Raw genomic sequence first — 15,069 nt, 5'->3', positions numbered from 1 at the left:
CCTACCAGGCACCCACGTGGAGTCAGTGCCCTCATCATCCCCTCCCTCTTCATCGCTGTAGCAAACCTGGCAGTATGCTGCAGCTTGTGGAACATGACTGCCAGATTGCTGTCCTTCTTGAGCATCCCCTCTCTCTGCGCTCACGCTACTGCCTTCCTCTAGCTGAGTGTCATCATCAGAGCCCACAAAACACTGGGCATCCTCCTGGAGCATGTACCCAACACTGTGCTCAAAAAGAGTTCAGGAGACTCCTCAGGAGGACGTGGTGGATCTAGGGAAGGAGTCACTGATGATGACATTGAGAGGAGGGAAGACGATGCGTTGGCAGCTGCTTTGCTAGTACCCAGAGACTGGATGAGAGAGGATGAAGAGGGCTTGGTCATCCACTCTGCCAAGTAGTTGGCATGTTGCGGTTCAACATGTCCAGCTGCCGAAAAGAAGGACAAGCGTGTCCCATGGCCACGTGCTGATGACAATGCACCGCGTCCATGACCAGCACTGTTGTCTCAAGACACAGAGCCTGCTTGCCCTCTTTTATCAGCTCGCGCCTGTCTGCCTCTCCTTGCTGGCCTTCCAGACATGGTAATGGCCTGAAGGGAGTTGGGTAAAACAGCAGTGTAATTGAGTCACACAACACCCACTAAGCCCTGCAGATGCCTCTATTAGAGAACAGCAATAAAGGGTAGATACAGGTGTATATTGTGCTGGAGGCACAAAAAACCCACTAACTCCTGCAGATGCCTTTATTATAGAACACCAGAGATAAAGGGGTATATACAGATGAATACTGTGCTGTGCTGGAGGCACACACAACTTCCAATAACTCCTGCAGATGGCAAGTGGGCTCCAATAGAGAAGAGCTATGTAGGTGGATATAGCGGTGTGTACTGGGTACAGAGCACGCAGACAGCACGCACAAGCTCCTAACACTACTGACTGCTAGCTCTATTATAAAAGATAGATCACTAGCTATATAGGTGAGGTGAATATAGCGGTGTATACTGCGGTCAGGGCACACAGACAACAACCACAACAGAAGAGCAAGATCGAAAATCGGCCGATAACGATCGGTGTGTACTGTGTTGAAGGTACACAGAACACCCACTAACTGCTTCAGACGCCAACACACTACACAAGGCCGCCGCGCTGGCGGCCTTATATAGTGTGGGGCGTGTACTACACAGCCTGAGCTATGATTGGCCACAGGCATCCTGCCTTTGGCCAATCATGGCTCTCCTCGCTGCTGGCGCTGTGATTGGCCAAGCATGCGGGGTCACAGTGCATGCTTGGCCAATCATGAGCCAGCAATGCACTGCGATGACGCAGTGCATTGTGGGCTGTGAGAGCCACACGAATTTGGCGCGAACGGCCCATAACGTTCGGAATTCCCCGAACGGGCGAACAGCAGATGTTCGAGTCGAACACGAAGCTCATCCCTAGCTGTGACCATGTGCCTTTACACACTGTAGGGTCCCACACCCAAGTGTTACTAAGAGCACCCCTAGGGCGACCACTCCCTGGTGGACACAGACACCGCCGACCTTCTGTCTTCCCAGTATATGGCCAAACAAGGTAGAATGTTAAAATCAGGAGGTAATGGGCTCCTCCAGCTTTCCTGGGGGAATCACTCCCATGCCCCAACTGCCTGTTGGCACCCCGGTTCCTGTTCCAGCCGGTACTAACCTTCCAAGCCCTCATCACTCCTGAAGAGATTCATAGCCACCACCCCAATCTTGGTCAGGTCAGAAGGCAGCAGAACCTCTGCTAGATCACTGATAAGAATAGATACTACACTTGATCTTAGGCAAAAGGCCAAGAAAAAGTACGGAACGCCTCACGAATGTGCGTGTCATCCCTGCGCAGGGGTCGTGCTAATCGTCTCTGTATCGTTCCCATTTTAGTATACTGGCAGCAGCTGTCTTATCCAACGCCCGGGCACTCCATCATTCTTTCCCTCTTCTAATATCAATCATCTAAGCTCTCCCAGCACAAAGGGGCTGATTGGAGCAGAACATTCAAGCTGTTTCCCATAGCAACCAATCACGACTGGCATCTGATGCTCCCACCCCATTGAAGGAGAACCCGGGTTGTTTATTTTAGGTAACAATTGCACTTTCAGTTCCATTTTGTCCCTCCAGTGTGAACCATTCAACCTCACAGCGAAAACAAAAGCATCCAATCCTCCCCACAGCAACCACTAACTCTGACCACAGCCAGCACAGCAAACATCGCGAGACTTCCCGGCCACGCCCCTACACTGTACTGTAATAGTGATCCCAGAGCCCTATCCGGGCCCCAGTCCTTCCCCCTGCGCTCCCCGTATCATGTCACTTCATTACACCCGTCTACCCCACCTTCGTCCCCGACCCCGCCCACACACTGCACCATCTCCCATCATGCCTTGCAACCGGGCGGACTACATTTCCCGACAGCCCACCGGCGCTCCGGTGACGTCACAATGCCTATAAGTGGTTACATTGTAGCGAGCTCAACCCATTGTTACCGATGTATCGAGCCGGGGCGGACAGGGCTGGACGTGGCTGCTGTCCCCGATCTCTCCCCCATTGAGAATCACTGCAATCCTCCTCCTCTCCCTAACAATCACTCGCCGCCCTGTACTGTGTGTGTCCGAGCAGATCGAGGAGGACATGATCCCGATCTTACACCCCATGTCATTGATGTAGCCGCCGATCTCCTCTCCCTTCCGCCCCGGCTTCGATCAGGCTCGCTGCTGACCAATGCTCCATCCGTGCACAACCAGTCATCGCTGCCTGCCCACCGACACCCCCATAAACACAGGCCGGATCGCCCCGACATTGCAGCAGCACAGCTCGGGACTCGCCCTTCACTAGGCGCCGATCTGCACGTCTGGGGTCCCATCGGACAGCCAGCCTGGGAGGAGGATCCGCGGACACAGTACGTATGGTGAATGTGGATGGACATTTAAATCCCCAGCCTGGGAGGATGGCCTCTTCTCCAATACACCATCCATGACTGGACATGGGGCCCAGAGCACAGCACCCCCCCCCCCCCCCCCATATACACATCACTATAGGGGGTCTTCATATAGGCATCCCATAATAGTCTGCTGGAGGCTCCTTGTATTGCTGTACACAGAGCCTGCCTGGGCTCAGCTTTGTTCCAGGATTTCCCAGCAATCAGCTGCTACATAGATCTGTGCTAATAGCAGGCCTGGCTGAGTGTCAGCTGCTGCAGAACCTCTTATTACTGCCCTGCCTGTCATCTGAACTTCCCAATAGAAGGCATTCACAGACCTCTGTAATGTCATCATCCATCAGTTTATGGTGAGCCTTGTCATTACAATGACACTTAGCTGCAGGGGATCCCACCACCTCCTCCAGTTATTGGAGTAGAATTGAGCTCCCTGATGTGTGATGGAGTGCAAAGTATATGGGAGAAATGGGGGGACTGTGGATGGATAGCTGGCCTACCCTCTATCACAAGGGGAAAGGTTTCTGTGCTGGACTGACATGGGTGACAATCAGGAGGTATTGGGGGAGGTGACCGCCATTGATTGCTGGAGTGCCTGGAACTCCTTTTTTATTGTTGTTGACACAATTAATTCAATGTCAGCTTACCTTGTAATTACATACTGGATGGGAATGAGAGGGCCTTTCCAACTGGATGACTGGGCAGTCAGCGTCTCTAAGTTTTATATATACTGTATATGTGTTTAAAACGATTGCATGGCTAGAAGAATGTGAATCATACCTTATAAGCACATCATTTGATTTGAATTGGTGTTCCTCCAAAGTACAGAGTCAGTTTTGTGAGCTATATATATATATATATATATATATATTATACATACATACACACTGGTGGACAAAAATAAAAAAGCCCATCTGTTTAATTTTTTGATTTTTTTTTTTAAATTAAGTATTGTGTATACAAATACATACATGGGTATAAAATGTACTGTCTGCTAATTTTGTAGTGAACTACCAGACAAAAACGATAGCTCTACTATATGTATGATTGATATTTTAAGGTTTCTAGGTTTTGTGTGTATAATATATATATATATATATATATATATATATATATATATATATATATATATATATATAAAAATGTAGCTTCTATTTAGATATGTTCCTTTTGCGAATGTATGTTTTCTTTGCAAGTTTAGGTTATTGTATTATTTTCTGCTGAATACAGAATTCTAGGTTTACAGCTGTGGTTCTCCACCAAGGTTCTGTGGAAGGGTTCCTCTAGGGCAGGGGTCTCCAAAAATTTTCTAAACAAAGGACAAGTTTACTGACCTTCAAACTTTAGGGGGGCTGGACTATGACCAGTGGGAGTAGAAAATGTTCAGGCATTAGTGGGAGTAAATAATGCCATAGGCTTGGTGGCCAGTGGGTGTAAAAAAATTAATAAAAATAAAATACATCACTGGTTTCAGTGGGAGGAATATGTTAGTGGGAGAATTTGTTTCACGTCTCTGATATCAGTGGGAGTAATAGTACCACATTGTTGGTGTTAGTGGGAGGAATAATGCCCCAAGGGTTGGATAAAGGCCATCAAAGGGCCACATCCAGCCAGTGATCCGCAGTTTGAAGACCCTTGATGGATTCTCCAAACAAAGGGCAAGTTTACTGTCCTTCCGAATTTGGGGGGGGAGGGATGCAGACTGTGGTCAGTGAAGGGTGTTCTGGCGTCAGTGATACTAAATAGTGCCCCATTTTTGCAATGGTTGGATTTATGGCCCATTGTTGGTGCCAGTGGTAGGAATAGTGTCCCAAGGGCTGGATAAAGACAAGAAAATTGGAGACCACTGCTCTAGAGGTTGTTAGGGGTTTTCTGAGCAGTGGTCGATGTATACCTATTAGACAAGTCCCCAGGTACACCAGTGATTCTTTAGGTTAGGGCAGGGGTAGGTAACCTGTGCCCCTCTAGCTGTTGAACTACAAGTCCCATCATGCTTTTGGGAGTTATTGTAACTGCCAGCCTTGCAATGCCAGATGGAAAATGTTGTTCCGCAACAGCTGGTGGGCCCAGGTTGCCTGCCCTTGGGTTAGGGTATCTATAAGGGGGGATTCTCCTCCCTGACCACCAATGTAAGAATTCTTCTAATTGTCAATCACCTTAGTGTACTGTGAGCTGTAGATATATCCATGCAACTGATAAGTTATTTTAATGTTTTCCATGTAAATGGTGTATTTTTTTCTGCTCTCAAACCTCTAACTAGTAATTTTGCCATCATTTCTCTTCCTGGACTATTTGAATTTTTGCTTTGTAAAGCTTTGAGGCCTAGTAGCAAAATGGCTTCAACTCCAGCCTTCAGGTTCTTATCAAGACTGCGTTCTCATAGCTGTTCTTTTTAATCCAGTTCTCCTTGCAAATTGTCCAGATGAACACTTGTTATAACATGTTTTTGGTATTTAAATTCAGAGAACCCCCCCAACAAATTTGTAACTGCAATTATTACTGGTTTCTGCTTGACCAGTGGTCCTTGTCAAATGTGGTTTCAAATCGTATTACTCTGGAATTTAAGATATTTCTGGGACGAATGCCAAGACCTAAATGTATAGGATGTGAGAGGACATTTTCATTGCCACCATGTGTCGCCAGTAAATGTTTCTTTGTAAATTTTGCAACCTTGTAGAGAATAAAGAAAACGTTCTAGTGTTTATTTGGAAGTTGCATTTTCTTGTAATTCATGCAGCTGCTGAGTAGTGTAAGATGTTTTGAAATATCCAGAGCATCCTTTGGGATTGTCTAAATTTTGCATGATGCCTTAGAGGAATTGCAGCAACAGATGGATGCACAAAATAAATCTAACATTTCACCAGCAAATTCTTAGCACCTTGAGGGTGCTTTAATTCATAGTTGTCATTTTAAAGATATATAGTAGATGACTTTGTAATTCTCCTATGGCGGCCAGCAAAGAAGTCTATAGGCATACTGAATGCATCAAGAGCTTGTACTAATATTCACAACAAGGATTAGTGATGTGCACACGGATGGTTGCTTTACAACCCTGCTTAACAAAATCACAAAATGTCATCTCATGTGGGGGTGTCTAAACTATAATGTATTGTAGAGCTATGGCTAAACTGATGTACAGTGCATCCAGGAAAGTATTTACTTTTTCCACATTTTATGTTGCAGCCTTATTGCAAAATGGATTAAATTCATCATGTTCCTCCAAAATTCTACAAACTATACCTCATAATGACAACATGAAAGAAGTTTTTTTTAAAATCTTTGCAAATTTATTAAAAATAAAAAAACACAAATCACCTGTACATAAGTATTCACAGCTTTTGCCATGGCTCTCAAAATTGAGCTAAGGTGCCTCCTGTTTCCACTGATCATCCTTGAGATGTTTCTACAACTCGATTGGAGTCCACCTGTGGTCAATTCAGTTGATTGGACATGATTTGGAAAGACACATCTAGGGCTGCAACTAATAATTATTTTCATAATCGATTAGTTGGCCGATTAATCGGTTAATAACCTTGAAAAAAAAAAGTGTGGTGTATAATTCGGTTAATATGTAAAGTTTAAAAAAAAGACAATTTATTCTTAAATATCTCTATGCAGTGGTAAATATAACCAACTATATGATTAGGGAGCAAAATATCTAATCCACTCTGAGAATAACAGAAGAGATATACTGTGTATACTATTAGAGGATAGAGGGTGAATCTGGTAAATATCAGACTCAGATCAATTTTTTTGTTTTAATTTAAAAAACAATGTCTTCCTTCAAACAAAATGTAATTTTAAGAATGTTCGTTTGAATTTCTAATCATTAGTGGGGTAAAATCGATGTTCATTTTCAACCACAGTGACGGGAAAATTTGGAAATAGACAACTTCTTGGTCAAAGGATTTTAATACAGTGTATGTGGTTTTCGTTTAGAAATTACATTCATTTTAAAAACAGAATGTTAAAAATAAGTGAAAATTTCAAATAACATTCTTTCAGCGAATGTACAAAGATTTTTCGTCTTAAAATTGGCCAGCATAAGGCTCGGTACACACCTATGCAGTTTGCTTTTGATCTGTTTCAGCAGTGCTTTTTGCTGTGCATTTTGATTTTTGTGCACGTGATTTTGCTGCGATTTGCATTTTTGCCTTTTTTTTTTGGGCCAATTTGTTGGGCAGATTAAAAAACACAAATTGCTGCAAAATACATTACATGCTCTTCTGCAGCTTCTCCATTGAAGTATATTGAACCAAAAAAAGCACAGTTTTGCATTTAAAAAAAAAAAAGTCCCTGACCCTTTCCAAATATGCAACGGCTGAAAAAAGCATGGATGTGAATGCGTCCCATGTAAATGAACTGTAGTGCGTTTCTGCAAACCGCACCAAAAAAAACACATAGATGTGAACCAGGTCTAAGATGTTTAGTGACATAATGGGGTTAAAAAATTTTAAATGAGCCCTTTTATAGTACAAAAAAGCAGATAATCACTTCTGTAAGGGGTTATTTTATTTTTATTTTTTTACTGTAGAACTGTGAAAGTAATATTTACAGTAACGATTATTTGCTCGCTTTGTACTATAAAGGGCTCTTTTTTTTTAACCCCATTATGTTACTCGCCGATTATTCGATTATGAAAATAGTAATCAGTTTCATAATCGATTAGTTGTTTAATCAATTAGTTTGAGCCCTACACACACCTGTCTATATACAGTGGGGCAAAAAAGTATTTAGTCAGCCACCAATTGTTCTCCCACTTAAAATGATGAGAGAGGCCTGTAATTGTCATCATAGGTATACCTCAAGTATGAGAGACAAAATGTGGAAACAAATCCAGACAATCACAACAATTTATTTGCAAATTATGATGGAAAATAAGTATTTTGTCAAAATCAAAAGTTCATCTCAATATTTTGTTATATATCCTTTGGCAATGACAGAGGTCAAACGTTTTCTGTAAGTCTTCACAGGGTTGTTGCTGGTATGTTGGCCCATTCCTCCATGCAGATCTCCTCTAGAGCAGTGATGTTTTGTGGCTGTCGCTGGGCAACACAGACTTCCAACCCCCTCCAAAAGTTTTCTATAGGGTTGCAATCTGGAGACTGCCTAGGCCACTCCAGGACCTTGAAATGCTTCTTACGAAAGCCACTCCTTTGTTGCCCGGGCGGTGTGCTTGGGATCATTGTCATGCTAAAAGACCCAGCCACGTTTCATCTTCAATGCCCTTGCTGATGGGAGGAGATTTGCACTCAAAGTCTCACGATATATGGCCCCATGCATTCTTTCATGTACTCTGATCAGTGGTCCTGTTCCCTTTGCAGAGAAACAGCCCCAAAGCATGATGTTGCCATCCCCATGCTTCACAGTAGGTATGGTGTTCTTTGGTTGCAACTCAGCATTCTCTCTCCTCCAAACACAATGAGTTGTGTTTCTACCAAACAGTTCTACTTTGGTTTTATCTGACCATATGACATTCTCCCAATCCTCTTCTGGATCATACAAATGCTCTCTAGCAAATCTCAGACAGGCCCAGACATGTACTGGCTTAAGTAGGGGGACACGTCTGGCACTGCAGGAGTCCCTGGCGGCGTAGTGTGTTACTGATGGTAGCCTTTGTTACGTTGATCCCAGCTCTCTCTGCAGGTCATTCACTAGGTCCCCCCGTGTGGTTCTTAGATTTTTTTCTCACCGTTCTTGTGATTGTTTTAACCCCATGGGGTGAGATCTTGCATGGAGCCCCAGATCGAGGGAGATTATCAGTGGTCTTGTATGTCTTCCATTTTCTAATTATTGCTTCCATGTTTGATTTCTTCACACCAAGCTGCTTGCCTATTGCAGATTCAGTCTTCCCAGCCTGGTGCAGGTCCACAATTTTGTTTCTGGTGTCCTTGGACAATTCTTTGGTCTTCACCATAGTCGAGTTTGGAGTGTGACTGTTTGAGGTTGTGGACAAGTGTCTTTTATGCTAAGTTCACAGGTGCCAGTAATACAGGTAATGAGTGGAGGACAGAGGAGCCTCTTAAATAAGAAGATACAGGTCTGTGAGAGCCAGAAATCTTGTTTGTAGGTGACCAAATACTTATTTTCCACAATAATTTGTAAATAAATTCTTTCAAAAATCAGACAATGTGATTGTCTGGATTTGTTTCCACATTTTGTCTCCCATAGTTGAGGTATACATATGACAATTACAGGCGCCTCTCCTCTTTTTAAGTGGGAGAACTTGCACATTTGGTGGCTGACTAAATACTTTTTGCCCCACTGTAAAGTCCCATAGTTAACAGTGCATGTCATAGCACAAACCAAGCCATGAAGTCCAAGGAATTGTCTACTAACCTCTGAGACAGGATTGTATCGAGGCACAGATTTAGGGAAGGGTATCGAACGATTTTTTGCAGCATTGAAGGTTCCAATGAGCATATTAACCTCCATCTGTAAATGAAAGAAGTTCCTAACCCTCCAGGACTCTTCCTAGAGTGTGCCACCTGGCCAAACTGGAGAGATTGGAGGAGAAGGGTCTTTGTCAGGGAGGTGACCAAGACCCCGATGGTCACTCGGACAAAGCTCCAGCATTTCTCCGTGGAGAGAGAACCACCTAGAAGTACAACCATCTCTGCAGCACTCCATCAATCAGGCCTGTATGGTAGAGTGGCCAGACGGAAGCCACTTCTCAGTAAAATGCACATGACAGCCCGCCTGGAGTTTGCCAAAAAGCACCTGAAGTACTCTCAGACCATGAGAAACAAAATTTTCTGGTCTGATGAAACAAAGATAGGAACTCTTTGGCCTGAATGGTAAGCGTCACGTCTGTAGGGAATCAGGCACCGCTCATCACCTGGTCGATACATCGCTACAGTAAAGAATGGTGGTGGCGGCATCATGCTGTGGGTATGGTTTTCAGCGGCAGGAATTGGAAGACTAGTCAGGATTGAGGGAAAGATGAAAGCAGCAATGTACAGAGAAAACCTGCTTCAGACCTCAGATCGGGGCAAAGGTTCATCTTAGAACAGGATGATGACACTAGGCACACAAACAAGATAACAAAGCAGTGGCCATTGGACAACTCTGTGAATGTCCTGGAGTGGCCCAGCCAGAGCCCAGATTTTAACCTGATTGAACATCTTTGGAGAGAGATGAAAAAGGCTGTAGGTTGACGCTCCCCATCCAACGTGATGTAGCTTGAGCGGTCCTTCAAAGATGAATGGGAGAAACTGCCCAAAAATGTGTGCCAAGCTTGTAGCATCATACTCAAAAAGACTTGAGGCTGTAATTGGTGCCAAAGGTGCTTCAACAAAGTGTTGAGCAAAGGCTGTGAATACTTTATGTACATGTTGTTTTTTGTTTGTTTTTGTTGTGTTTAAAATCTTGGCAAATTTATTAAAAATAATTTCTTTCACGTTGTCATTATGGGGTATTAAAAGTGGTCAGCCTTCGCGCCGCTAAGTGGTAATAAGTGACTAAAGTGGAACAAAATCCAAAATCAGATATAATGAAACACAGATGCTGTGAAAAAGAGCCTGAGTGATATAAAGTGCAAATGCTAACTAAAAAATGCAGCAGGACAAAATAGTAAGCACAAACTATCAAATAATGAATATAAAGGGGTGGGTCCTGCGCAAATCGTGCCACTCAAATAAAATACACAAATTCAAAATAATATAAATATGTGCATACATACAATGCCGTGAAAAAAAATATAGTCCAAAAAACAGCACGCATAAAAATATATAAAAAATATATAAAAAAATGGAAAAAAGGTTTAATGATAGAACAATAATAAAATGTCCGCTACTCAAGGCTCCCAGAACTCTCACCTTTAAACGAAGTGAATAAGCAAATCAAACAAACTCCAGGATTCTCTTATTTCATTCATAAATAATAAATAATAGCCATCAGGAAATCCAAAGGAGGGATGCAATGATACAATTCCGCCACTAGAGGGCCAGTCCCAGCTTCCAGAACAGGTGAAATGGATCTTCACTTCTATTTCACAGTGTATGGCTCAAAATAAGAGAGAGGAGGGGGAGAGAGAGAAACAGGAGACTTCCATAGTGTAGTAGTTTAAAAAACGGCAGGTAGATTTATTAAAAAGCAGTAAAGACTCTCACATTTTAATTGCAAAAACAAGCACAATCAGGAAGAGGGTATAATGACAACTTCCTCCCGCCTTACTCTACTTCCGGTTCGTCCTCTGGCCAATCCCTACGCGTTACGTCATGTGACTTCTTCATGGGGAGTAAATCCTCCTTTGGATTTCCTGATGGCTATTATTTATTATTTATGAATGAAATAAGAGAATCCTGGAGTTTGTTTGATTTGCTTATTCACTTCGTTTAAAGGTGAGAGTTCTGGGAGCCTTGAGTAGCGGACATTTTATTATTGTTCTATCATTAAACCTTTTTTCCATTTTTTTATATATTTTTTATATATTTTTATGCGTGCTGTTTTTTGGACTATATTTTTTTTCACGGCATTGTATGTATGCACATATTTATATTATTTTGAATTTGTGTATTTTATTTGAGTGGCACGATTTGCGCAGGACCCACCCCTTTATATTCATTATGGGGTATTGTTTGTAGAATTTTGAGGAAAATAATGACTTTAATTAGTGATGCACGGAAATTTCGGCCGCCGAAACATATCGGCCGAAAATGCCCTTTTCAGCAATTTGCCGAAAGAGAAAAACGGCCGATAATGGAGCCGAAAATGGGGCGTGGCCTGGGTGGGGGGCGGGGCTCCGCCCCTGGTGACGCCCATCATAGCGCAGGAGAGCCACCTCCGCCGCCTTTTTGATAACAGCGCCGGGAACATCACAGCTTTCATTTCAATTGCTGTGTGTTCCCGGCCGTGCGCCGTCACACGCAGCCCCTCCCCCTTGTCCGGGCACTTAGATAGACAGATCATCCGCAGGATTGGACGGATGATCTGTCTATCAAAGTGCCCGGACAAGGGGGAGGGGCTGCGTGTGACGGCGCACGGCCGGGAACACACCGCAATTGAAATGAAAGCTGTGATGTTCCCGGCGCTGTTATCAAACAGGCGGCGGAGGCGGCTCTCTTCCCTGCACACAGTGCACAGGCTGGCTGCAAAATGGCACACTGGCTGCAATGGGGACACACTGGCTGCAATGGGGGATGCCTCCTGTACCACGTCCTCTGTCTCTGACCATCTCCTGTACCATGTCCCCAGTCTGACCATCTTCGGTACCACGTCCCCAGTCTCTGACCATCTCCTGTACCACGTCCCCAGTCTCTGACCATCTCCTATACCGTGTCCCCAGTCTGACCATCTCCTGTACCATGTCCCCAGTCTGACCATCTCCTGTACCATGTCCCCAGTCTCTGACCATTTCCTGTACCGTGTCCCCAGTCTCTGACCATCTCCTGTACCGTGTCCCCAGTCTCTGACCATCTCCTGTACCGTGTCCCCAGTCTCTGACCATCTCCTGTACCGTGTCCCCAGTCTCTGACCATCTCCTGTACCGTGTCCCCAGTCTCTGACCATCTCCTGTACCGTGTCCCCAGTCTCTGACCATCTCCTGTACCGTGTCCCCAGTCTCTGACCATCTCCTGTACCGTGTCCCCAGTCTCTGACCATCTCCTGTACCGTGTCCCCAGTCTCTGACCATCTCCTGTACCGTGTCCCCAGTCTCTGACCATCTCCTGTACCGTGTCCCCAGTCTCTGACCATCTCCTGTACCGTGTCCCCAGTCTCTGACCACCTCCTGTACCGTGTCCCCAGTCTCTGACCACCTCCTGTACCGTGTCCCCAGTCTCTGACCACCTCCTGTACCGTGTCCCCAGTCTCTGACCACCTCCTGTACCGTGTCCCCAGTCTCTGACCACCTCCTGTACCGTGTCCCCAGTCTCTGACCACCTCCTGTACCGTGTCCCCAGTCTCTGACCACCTCCTGTACCGTGTCCCCAGTCTCTGACCACCTCCTGTACCGTGTCCCCAGTCTCTGACCACCTCCTGTACCGTGTCCCCAGTCTCTGACCACCTCCTGTACCGTGTCCCCAGTCTCTGACCACCTCCTGTACCGTGTCCCCAGTCTCTGACCACCTCCTGTGCCGTGTCCCCAGTCTCTGACCACCTCCTGTGCCGTGTCCCCAGTCTCTGACCACCTCCTGTGCCGTGTCCCCAGTCTCTGACCACCTCCTGTGCCGTGTCCCCAGTCTCTGACCACCTCCTGTGCCGTGTCCCCAGTCTCTGACCACCTCCTGTGCCGTGTCCCCAGTCTCTGACCACCTCCTGTGCCGTGTCCCCAGTCTCTGACCACCTCCTGTGCCGTGTCCCCAGTCTCTGACCACCTCCTGTGCCGTGTCCCCAGTCTCTGACCACCTCCTGTGCCGTGTCCCCAGTCTCTGACCACCTCCTGTGCCGTGTCCCCAGTCTCTGACCACCTCCTGTGCCGTGTCCCCAGTCTCTGACCACCTCCTGTATAAAAATATTTTTTAAAAACAGCAATTTTCGGTATCGGTTTTGGTTTTCGGCCTAGTGTATTTTTCATTTTCGGTATCGGTTTCGGCACCAAGAAACCCATTCGGTGCATCCCATTAAAGTCTTTAATCCATTTTGAAATAAGGCTGTAAAAAAGTGAAGCGTTGTGAATACTTTACAGATGCAGTGTATTCTCAGTTGAAATACATATTGGCTGTCTTTCCTACCAACTGAATTTTGGTGTTCTCTGGACAGTTATGTCATCTAGGCCCTAGATCCTAGGGGACCCTTCCAGTAAATATAGCTAGGTACCTGACTTAACTGCCTGCAGGGCCTGGGGGTGACATTTATGTTTTTAAAGCATATCTTCAATTATACCAGCCTTTTTCAATCGGGGTGCCTAGGCAAAATGCCTAAAAATTGCTGACAAATTGTGTACAAGTCAGCAGATGTATCCTGCCTTTTTGTTACACAAAGCCACAGGTTTTCATTGTGCAACATTACAGCCTTGGGCACTGTGTAGGTCAGCTGCCAGTGTCCTAATGCCATTGGATGATGAGGAGGACATTGGAAACCTTCATAACATCCTTGACAACCCCTCCTTCCCCGGCCCTCTGTCAGCACACATTTTAGCTGCATGAGGCAGAGTAAATTAGGAATAAATGTTGCAATACTAGTTGGAACTAATGTTGGGTGTCCTGCATATGTGAATGCTGCGCTATGTGAATGTCCTGCTTGTGTAACTGGCTGCCAGATTTTCCCAGAACTCTACACTAAGATACAAGTGAGATTTTGAATAACAAAATATTAATAACAAAATTTTCATTTTTGGTGAGTTACTCCAAAGAGAAATTACATCTAAAGGGATGCAGACCTTGCCACACTCCTCATTAGAACCCTGCAGGTGCAGCAGCTGATGGATAATTATAAAACCACTCCCATATAGATTCACTCGGAATATGGACACAGACAAACCGCTATTTCTTCAAAATAAACAATCGGTAGGAATCTGCAACAAAGTTTGTTAAAATCCCTGCAATGTACATAGGTCACCAAGAGGGGAAGGCTTTTTTTTTTCTCAACAAAACCGGAGTTACTCTTTAAGCAGTGTGGTTTAGTGAAGCTTCACTTCAGCCATTAGAGGATGAGCAAGAGCTGTAACCAGCAGCATATAATATCAATGTGCAATGCAGCAGAGTCTTAATGGTTTCCACTGATGATCCCTCTGCCCCCAGTCCCACTGTACATGATAATACAGGAAGCTAATATTAATGTAGAACTAAACCAACAAATTTTCCAAAATGGTGACATTCAAGGCATGCCATGAATAAGAACTATCAGTTACTAGTGTGCTTATGCTGCCTCTATCAGATTGTCAAGCCATCAAATGTTTGGTGTCATAGCTGTTCACGTGTGCAGCACAGTGGTAACTGCAAATCAGAGGACTAAGATGGCAGCTTCCATGACTGTAAATGATTGGAGAGTTTAGTTCTTAAGACATTAAAGTACTTGTTATGTTCTTTTGTTATGTTGGTATGGCCTCTGACTAAGCCTGTAAGGGTGAAATATGTGAGAAAGGGGTGGTCTCCTGGTGGGGATAAACTATGTTGCATTTATGGATGAATAAAAATTGAGCAGAGTAACATGATCGGAGTGTAGCTTCTCTATTTC

The 15,069-nt window shown here is 44.7% G+C and overlaps 1 protein-coding gene and 1 non-coding gene across 2 annotated transcripts in view; one reads left to right on the top strand and one right to left on the bottom strand.

Moving 5' to 3' along the window:
- Window positions 1-1,818: 1,818 nt before the first annotated feature.
- LOC143986248 (U6 spliceosomal RNA) lies at window positions 1,819-1,921 on the bottom strand. Its single transcript, XR_013276461.1, has one exon. It is a non-coding gene; the product is annotated as a U6 spliceosomal RNA (small nuclear RNA).
- A 494-nt stretch (window positions 1,922-2,415) lies between these two features.
- Window positions 2,416-15,069, top strand: part of CSRNP2 (cysteine and serine rich nuclear protein 2) — a 77,281-nt gene continuing 64,627 nt past the window's right edge. The window contains exon 1 of the mRNA XM_077483678.1: window positions 2,416-2,916. The gene's annotated coding sequence lies outside the window, so the exon portion shown is untranslated. The remainder of the gene's footprint in view (window positions 2,917-15,069) is intronic.

The sequence above is a fragment of the Lithobates pipiens genome, unplaced genomic scaffold (assembly GCF_037356315.1).
Source record: "Lithobates pipiens isolate NorthernLeopardFrog02 unplaced genomic scaffold, aLitPip1_a1.2 Scaffold_16, whole genome shotgun sequence".
NCBI classification, from domain to species: Eukaryota; Metazoa; Chordata; class Amphibia; order Anura; family Ranidae; genus Lithobates; species Lithobates pipiens.
The sequence above is the reverse complement of the archived record's forward strand: the minus strand, read 5'-3'. Positions and strand labels throughout refer to the sequence as shown.